This window comes from Zootermopsis nevadensis, unplaced genomic scaffold, assembly GCF_977971745.1.
Source record: "Zootermopsis nevadensis isolate Lab colony 2312 unplaced genomic scaffold, Znev_1.0 Znev_ptg000030l, whole genome shotgun sequence".
NCBI lineage: Eukaryota > Metazoa > Arthropoda > Insecta > Blattodea > Termopsidae > Zootermopsis > Zootermopsis nevadensis.
Window position 1 is genome coordinate 14,558,136 of NW_028259162.1, and position 10,119 is coordinate 14,568,254.

Below are 10,119 nucleotides of genomic sequence, written 5' to 3' on the forward strand. Positions count from 1 at the left end.
ATTCAGTTTGTGCCACGTTAATTTGTTTGACATGTCCACAGAGAACATGTTTTCATTTTTGGTGCTTTATATTTTATTTATTTAGTGTTCTGTCTGACGACAGGTCCATATGAACAGGATCCTTCCATCCTTTTCTCGGACTGGGACCTGTTCATATTCGTTCTTGGCAGATGATCCAGAAGTGGTTTGCCATTGCCTTCTTCTGTGTGTGAATGGAGTAATTGTTGGGATGCAACGGAGAAACCGGGGAAGCCCCCGAAGGAAAACTTCGTGTTGCCTAGACCACGGCCTTGCCCAACACAAGTTATAAATTCGGGCACCGCCAGGAATCGAAACCGAAACCCCAGGATTAAAAGGAGAGCGTAATCATAGGGTATCATATGTAGACGAGTTAAACCCAACAATTTTAAAGAATGGATTTGAAATGTTTTTTTAAAATTAGTTAAGCCTAAAACATGTATACGTTATACTGTCTAAACACTAGCCACGTGAGAACACGTGTTTCTTACAGAGAACATAATTCCACACATTTTAATTCTTAAATGAAGGTTTTTTTGCGGAGTTTGTTTCCATGACTTATCCCCTTTCTGAGCGCACGGTTCACTTGTTACGCTTGCTGTGTGCATTATCTCTTAACCTAGTCATTAGATTCACTTCATCATTATTTCCCGCTTTGAGGACGTCGCCTCGTGTTCTTGTACCGCCCCTGATCCTAAGGCAATCATTACGTGATATATCACAATCAAAGTGGCATTTTCTAGTTGCTGTTTCACGCAGCACATGTGTTCTCGCTTTTGCTCTATTCTAGTGTTCGCACAGTGCAGAATGTTCTGCACTGTGACGCACGACTCTTATTGTTTAATGATTACATGACTAGACTCGAGCTTAAAATTTTTGGCGTAATAAATTAGGATATAACATGCAAAACCATATGGAAACAAATGTCTTCACTGTAATTTTGTGAATATTTTATTACATATTTTGTCAAAATAGAATAGTTATAGTCGAGATTGCAATGTGACATTCTTTAATACAAAAAAGTAAAGTAACAAATGTGTTTTCATATTACATTTACAATCGTTGCATCACTTTACATATGTCAAATTCTATCATTACCTTCAGACAGGACTATAATAAAGTATATAATACTTCTTGCCATATAACATAAATATAATTCAGCAGGTTTAATTCTAATTAAAACATAATTATCATTTCTATTTTTCTCTCACAAAACATTTTTTCTGAGCATAGGCGTACATTTTTGCAAACTTATCTACTTAAATATATTTAAATTGTGTGCCCTACGTTATGTCGGTTTTGTCGGATGCGCACTTATGTAAATAATATTTAGAATGAATCATAGATAAAAAGGGTATTCAGTATAATATATAGGTTTGCACATAATGCAGTTCTGTTAATCTGATTTAGCAGTAAGTTTTCCTGCAATTCTTAAAAATCCACAAAAAACTCATGGTTGAGAAAACAAGCGTGACTATATGTTTTGCTTCAAATTGAGACTTTGTGGTGTGTCTTGTTGTACAGCTCAACATTCATTTCATGTTTCGTGTTAAATGAAGAAATACGTTTCGGTAAGGTTGACAGACATTGAAATATGAATTGTCAGTTCAGACAACCTTCGTGCTTCATCCTTCTGTTCTCAAAATTTATGGTTATATCTGGCAACATTTTTTGAGTTAGAATTATGTCTCGAGTCCAGGCACAGTACATCGCGTTCGCGTTCAGGACCCATATCCTGCGAGGTATCTAATTCCCTTTGTACTTAACACGATTACGTCTTAACATAATTGCGCTGTCTAAAATAATGCAGGATATTTTAAAAAGTGCTTCTTCCATTATTTTCATATGCATCAGACTGCATCGTGTAATACGAAATATGTGTTTACCGTGGACTTTTGGGTTGTGATGCCATCCAGTCTTGTAGGTGGTTACCAACATTTCGGTGGAGCTTATGTGTGTACCAATCTTCGTACTCACCTCCGTGAGAATCTCAAATCCTACGATTATTCAATAGATATTTTTTTACTGTCAAGTAGAGCTCGCGCGAGTAGTGGTGGCACCTAAATGCGCGATGTGTAAGCCGAGAGAGGGGAGTTCAGTAGTAGTGGGGGTCCCACAGCTTCAGCTGCGGTGACGCACCGATCTAAATACAGCTAGAGCTACAAACCAACTGAAGCTGACACCCCTCTAGCACGTGCTTCGGACGGGTCCAACTCATACGACCAAAATCAGTCCTTTTCTCAAGTGCCAGCACTTCTCGCACGGCCTCTAATGACGAGTAAGACTACAGAGCATGTCTCCTTGGGGCGAGACACTGTAGGAGAACAACCATGACGTCAGCACTGTGAAGTCTGTGCACTGGAGAAAAAACTTCACGGGTCAGCACGCAGAGCGATAATTCACTGTTTCGCTACGCCTTTCGATATGGGGAGGGATATCTAAATCAGTGGGGAATGAAAGAAATTTATGTAATGTACAGTGTAGTTAAACTATAGATCGTGCGAATGTCGTGCTGATACAAAATCCTTTGCAAAATGGTGTTGTGACATTGGAATATTATCGTCTTGGTCCTTAACTAGTGCACTGTGTAGTACAAAGCTCCATAAACGTATTCTGTAAAATGGAAAAAAAAAATGTTTTAGCATATTGTGAGAAATCTAAAATTGAATAGTTCTGATTTGGAGAAAAATTCAATTCGACAGAAATATTGAATTTAATGCTGATTATAATAATCGATTAATACGTTTGATTGTTTACTAATATGATTTTAGTATCTTAAGCGTTATAGAATGCATTTCAAATATTAAATATAAATGTGAATGAATGAGAATGTCATCATATGGTTGTATCAACCGCGATGTTCGGTTCATACATTCGGAATATGCTGCGAAGTTCCGTGGAACTACTCTCGTTTATTTTAAATATCAAGTGATATCTAATACTGTGAAGTCCACTTTCTGCTGGATTAACTAGACAGCATAAAATAGAGAGAAATGGCGAGGATATCAGTGTGTCCAATTGGACGCCAAGGGAAATTCATTGCCTTTATGAGTGAAGGAGTTTGATCACAAAAGCAGTAACTTCTCCATATGCATAATAATCTATATTTTCTGTCGATAGCCTTTCCATAAACGTCAAACTTGACATATAAAAATATCATACGTAGATTTCACTTATTGCTTGTCATCAGTCATCATTCATCACCGCCCGTGACACTTGCCGTGTGCCGCCATTTGCATTATGTGCATGCAGCTAGCAGCGTCGTTCATAGGCCAATAACCGACAGAACCTCTCTTACACTGCCTAATATCAGATTTTTGCAGCTGTCAGTTTTACCACCTTGGTTACCTTTAACTCCTCTATATTGTGCATCGTGACGTAGCAGTGTATTTCCGTCCAATTGTATGTATTAATTATCTGTGAGTTCGTAGTCCGCAATTTTTTTCATTACGTGTTAGGCTCAAGAATTATGATTTCATGAGCAATGTTTATTAATTATGTTTATTTCCCTTGAAATTCGCACTGTAGTGTAAAAATCCTGTCCGTAATTTTAAACGCTCACAAATATGTAGCAACTGAAAATCGAACACATCTTCATATTTTATATTTTAATCAAAACTACTTATTTAGCCATCTACTGGAGTCTGGTGAGGAGTGACCGGGACATCTCTGTGTCATATTTCGTCATATAACTGAATATGAGTTAGTGATTCATTTCAGAAAGTTTTGTATGAACGTTATACCATTTGAAGTTACCAAACCTTGTGCTTTTTCATTTATTAAAATCAGTAATAAATAATGGCTAAGTTATGAACGTGTGAAGCGATGGCGACCTTAGTGTCACATGATATAGGCTCCTAAAATTAAATTTAGTAATAGATCTTCAAACAATACGAAACGTTCGAAAAGATAGTTTGTAGAATATAAAACAATAACATGGAAACATGCTAAATTTCTATTTAGCTTTCAGTTTGGCAACGATAGTTAATGTGCAATGAATGGTACAAATACTACATTTTTTACGAAAATAGGTCACAAACATTGGTATAAATCGTATAGGTTATATTGTTTAAAACTCAACAATTAGGCCTACTCTCACGGTAGGTCCAACGGTGCAAAACTTTATTTCACACGATAAATTTAACATAGGCTCAGACAGAATGTCTAATTAAATTATTATTCTCCCCCTTTCCAAGAAGAAAATTATGATAACAATATTCTGTAACATACTTCCAGTTGCAGTAATAAGAAACTAAGACGATTGTACGATTCTATCCTATGACCATCCATTACACTATCTCAAGACACTAAACCGTGAATTACAGTGCAGTTTGTACATTATAAACTCACATTACCTAAATAAAGTGTAGCATTAGTAATACACCGTGCCACGGTGGTCTAGCGGTTAGAAGGCTGGCCTTGTAATCCTGGGGTCTCGGGTTCGATTCCCGACGGTGCCCGAATTTATAACTTGTGTTGGGCAAGGCCGTGGTCTAGGCAACACGGAGTTTTCCTCCGTGGCATCCCAACAATTACTCCATTCACACACAGAAGAAGGCAATGGCAAACCACTTCTGGATCATCTGCCAAGAACGTATATGAACAGGTCCCAATCCGAGAAAAGGATGGAAGGATCCTGTTCATATGGACCTGTCGGCAGACAGAACACTACAAAATAAAAAAAAATAGTAATACAAGTTAAATCGGACTGTCCCATAGATAACCAGACTTAATACGGTCTTCCCTGTACTTTAGTAGTAATAAATAAATAATAATAGTAATTAAACATTCGCAATACGCATAAAACTGACATACATGCATGCATATATTCTTAAATCGCAACCAACTTCTACAAATACCGGGAGTCTGAGATGGGTAAGTCAGTGACTGACGTGAGGGGTGTCCATTGTCGGTTCATGAGTAGGGCACACAGGATTAGGCAGTTGTATCTACGCCTGCACAGCGTGCGACGTAACGGAGATGAAATATCTTTATTACCTCGATAATGGAATTGTCTGCGCTTTTCACTTCACCCCCCCCCACCACCACCACCACCACCATCACCAAACTACCGCCACTCTGCAGTTTGCAGATGCTGTGTACTGTTACAGAGCTACCCACCCCATTGGCAGGGTTTTTTTATCTGTCCGTTGTTTGTTTTCACTTATCCGCGTTCATGTCTGCTCATAGTCGTCATTTAACGCGCAGAGAAACACCGTAATAACACTCAACCCAACTCTTCAATAAATCATGTTATATTTCATCGAAATGTGATCGAAGTGGAATGAATATCTGTACATCCATTTTTATTTTCCCCCGTTCTAAAAACAAAAAAAAACTACAACAGTGGTTTTATGCGGTTGACAGATTGCATTAGAAGTCTGCAGGTAAAGTTGTTTCTCATAACTCTTGGAATAAAATGTATCCTAGAAAATCAACCTTCTTGGTGTTTAAGTTAAAACAAGTGTTACAAGATCTGTAGGCATGTGATCACTCATGTGTTATGTCTTATTTGCTTTGCTCCTAGGCGTAGATGGACAATAATATTAAAATAATTATTAAGAAATAAGGAGTTTAAGGAGTGCATCGATTTCATCTGCGTTCTTATAAAAAAATGATCAAACAATTTTGTATAAAAATGAATATAAGGAGTAACTATTTTCTAATTGCACAGATGTAAGTGAGTTGAACAGAAGACAGGCGATCCACATGCGGCGATCGGACGCAGGTTAAGAATCTGAAGATGGCTGTCTTCTGGGTTGTTGCGCCGTGTCGTGTGGAAGAAGTTTACCGAAGTTTTAGAGGTCCTTGCAGCCTACACCATCAGGGCGATGGAGGCAGCAAGGACCTCTGAAACGTCGGTAAACTTCTACCAGACTACACAGCGCAACAACCCAGAAGACAGAAATCTTCATACTCACCGCCGTGAATACCTCAAATCCTGCAAGTTAAGAATTCATGACATATGACATTAGTTAATGTATCTGTGATGTGATATAATATATTTATTCATTGTGTCGCAAGTTTCAAAGCGTAGGGAACGACTCCCCACACTTTCGATCCACCTTCTCTTTTACATACTTTCATATGAATTTACTTAAGTTACTGCTATAAATCTTTAATCTTTGCTCGTAACCTATAGCTTTCATTAATTAATTTAAATCATATTATATTACCTAGAATTCCATTTTAAAACTTCTTGACTATATTTGCTTTTCATCCTAACATTTAACTTTAGGCATACTGCACCCCATTTATCGTCTACATCCAGCAGGGACAAATAGTTCATACCTATTTCGTATATTGATGTTAGTCGAAGTATTTTAAAATCCTTTGCTTGGTTCTTTCATACAAAATCTGTTGGTTAAATACAACATTTAAATTGATGTACTACATTCCTAAACCAACATACTTTCAGGACATAAGAGAATTCGAATTTATAAAGCACTTTTTAGGTTATAATTGTCCTACAGCGTCGAAATATATACCATAATGATTAGTAAGTAAAGTTAATGAATGAATATGTAATGTGTTTAAGGCCATAAAATGAAAGAAGAAACTATTTAAAAGTAACATTTTATAAAGCGCTTTGGATGCAATTGGAAAAATTGTTATTGCAGAAATTCGGTTAGCCTTTCTTTAACAAATCAAATAGTAACTAAAGAAGTAACTTCTAGGAAAACAACAACGTACTTTGTTGGAATGTCGAAACAAGTATTTTCATACCTCAGCTTTGTACAGCGCTTTTGTATCTATACTTGTGAGGTTATTTAATTCCAGTTTTGTCATTCGTAACCGAAGAGCTTTTTCCAAGGCATCCTCACTGAGAAACAGAGGCAGTGTCGTTACTTCGAGAGACTCCTTCATGAACTGAGTAGCCTATATTACGTACATAGGAAACACATTTTTCGTTAAAGTAGTCGCTTGTTGGAAATTTTATCTCACGTAATGAACGTTTTGGGAGAAATTTATAACATCTACTTCTTTAATTTTTAGTACTTCACACCCTCTTTTTCATCCCTTGTCTTATTTCCCCTCCCTCTCCCAAAATACATTCGGATTGTAATACGTGATTCTCAGGGGACAGAGTTGTAGCAAAACTTTGTTCTGTCTTGGGATTTGGGAATTTACAGCTCAGCTATTTTCCATTCCAGTTCTCGTTGTTCTCTGTACATAATATTTCTGCAAAAAACAGTATAACCATTCTCGATGTTGCATACTTTTAAAATCAAGCGAAAGCTTTGTTGTCCAACCACTGGAAATGTATCAAGGCAGCGTGGTTTGGATAATATATACTACCTAACGTTGGGTGAGGCCATACAGGGTAATTCCGGGAGAGATGCCGCACTCTTTGCAACATTTGTTTTAACTCAATCCGAAATGGTCAAAACGGCTGAAAATTCAGGGGTATTATATTTAAGATCTCCATTATACTAAGCCGTAAACAAAATATCTACAGCAAATTAATTATCAGAGATACAGGGCGATTAAAAAAAGTTGTCTTTGCGACATCTCTCCCGGACATGCCGGGAGAGAAGCCGCTCTTAAAAAACATCCTGTGAATTCAAAAATAAACATATGTAAATGAAAACTGATGAACTTCATTCAAAGTAATGAATTAATGTGAACATTAAAATGGAAAAAAAATGTGAATACCAATACAAATTGAAAGGTAATGAATATTCAAACGAATTTTCAATTATCAAGTAAATTGAAAGAAAAATGTTCCAGAGGTTGCTTGAAGTCTAAGTGTAAACCAGTGAAATTTGTACGGAGAGCAGAACTCATGCAGCCAGTTTCTGCAAGAGTTTTCCCAGTACTCACAGCACTTGTTGGTGTTACAGTTTTCAGGGTTCTCTTGATTAGAACTTTCTTTTCTTGATTCATTTTTTTAAAGTTTTCCAACCTTGTAGACCTGAAGTACTCGGACTGTTTACCTTTGCCTTTTTCCTCTGCTCTTTGACTTCATATCCTCTTTGCTTCTTTCGCCTTTCCTCTATGTTAGCTGTTTCAGTGAGGACAGAAGCCAGTTGCCTCCTTGCAGTTGAGTTTCTTCTCGGTATTTTCAACACTGGACTAATCTTCCTCAATAACATAAGATAAAGCAATAGAACATGCATTTTTGAGTACTCTTTAATGTATATGTATATATTTTTTTCAATCAGACGTGGTATTTTTTAAGTGCGGCATCTCTCCCTTAATTTCTAGCGGCCTGTCTCCTTATCTTCAGAGAGAGACGCCGCGCCCTCCCACTTGCCTTACCCAATGACCAACATGGCGGCCACATCGTCAAGACCAGCAACGCTGGAAACCTCATAGTTACTGTCGACTGACCAGTGCAGACGTGATTTCAAAAACCCACACACCCACCCGAGTACGTTTTAACCGGTTATGTACAGATTATCGTCCTTCATCATCTCCCGAAATATTTTTTATTTAATCATACACTCATCATTTCTTCTGGTAAAACATTTATTTTTAATTAGAAGGACAAGATATAAATAGTTGCGTGGCGAATAGGCGTTTAAAAATGATTCAATTTTTCTCAGGGGTAATTTGTATGACAGTTTTAAGGGTAGCAGTTCATAAACATTCAAGTTAAAAAAATCACTAGAACACATCATGGCGGTCCAACACGTGCATTTTATAAGTCTATATGAAACCTAAGTTTTGATACAAGGCCGGTAAAGTATGTTGGAATGTCAAATATTGTTAACATACTTGCACTTAGACATTATTCTTTTAATAACACACCCTTCTGTGTATATATTTACTCTTAAATGATTATAATTATCAAATATGGAAAGGAATTTAACCATAAATAGCGCACTACAAAGCATTTCATTAATAATAATCGGATAATCAAAACAAGTTTGATCATTTCCCAATTCACAGAGACGTGACTCTTTAAGGCTTAGGCCCTGATTGGATAATATTGTAACTTGGACGAGCCACATGATTGATGCATTAGGTTTTCCTAGTAAGTGGCAGAAGGATTTTTTTACACGGATTCTTGTGTGCCATACCCGTAAAATTGGCGTTGGTGTGTAAAGGTTTCGCGGTTACGAAACTTCTATACTGGCTTTGGAATTGCATGTTACAAGGACCTTTGTGGTTTTATAAATCACCAGGTAGCTTGTTATTAGTATTGTGAAATCTAGGATTCTGTGATTGGCTGGACGTATGGCTGAGATGGGGGAAATGGTGAATGCACACAGAATTTTGGCAGGGTTATTTTTTAAAAAAAAAACGGCCGTGTGGAAGGCCGAAATGAAACATGAGGATAACATTGAGATGGATCTGAACTCTTTAGCTATGGAGATCCCAGGAATGTCAGGCGCCGTAGCGGAAGCTCCAATATAGCAGTCCAGCGGATATCGCGTTTATGCTGAAATTTTTTCTCCTGCCAATATTAAATATCTTTTCTTAGATAACACAGGACATAGCTTTGTTTCTCAGGATGTTCCAACTTGTAGATGGCTTTGTCATGTTCGTAAGTTATAGCCAATTTTATTTTAGGCTAAACAGATTGCAGAAGACATTTATTCAGAGAAGATAACTATCTTCTTGAATGTTGCACTGTGCAGGAAGGTCAAATTTTCCGACATTTCAGAGGTGCTTGCTGCCTCCATCATCACAACGATGAGTACGAAATCTCATTTCTTACTTAGAGTGTTCGAATGTAAAGGTGAATGTAAGGACGTTAAGCAGTTTAAAAATAAACATAAACGTAAAATATATTTTCAAATTTATTTACGCAGCCAAAACTGTGCAGCGAAAGAGAAACAAAGAGAGCTGAATGGAACTGACTCAGGTTCGTTTTAAACAAAAGGCATTGGCATTTGATTAGATTCTAATAATGCTGAGCTAACTCAGGTTTGTTCAAGAATTTACCAGTAGTTCCTGACTAACGGTACGATTCCAGATATTCTTAAAACAGATCACAATCGTTCACATATCGGCATCGTACAAGGAAGAACCTGTTCGGATGGAAGAGAAAAGAGTTAAAGAAGTTTATAGCAGTCCAGACGCCATTAAAAAATATGACGTAATTTTTAATTTTTCCTTCTGGTCACGAAGTTACGCCAGTAGGTGACCGGT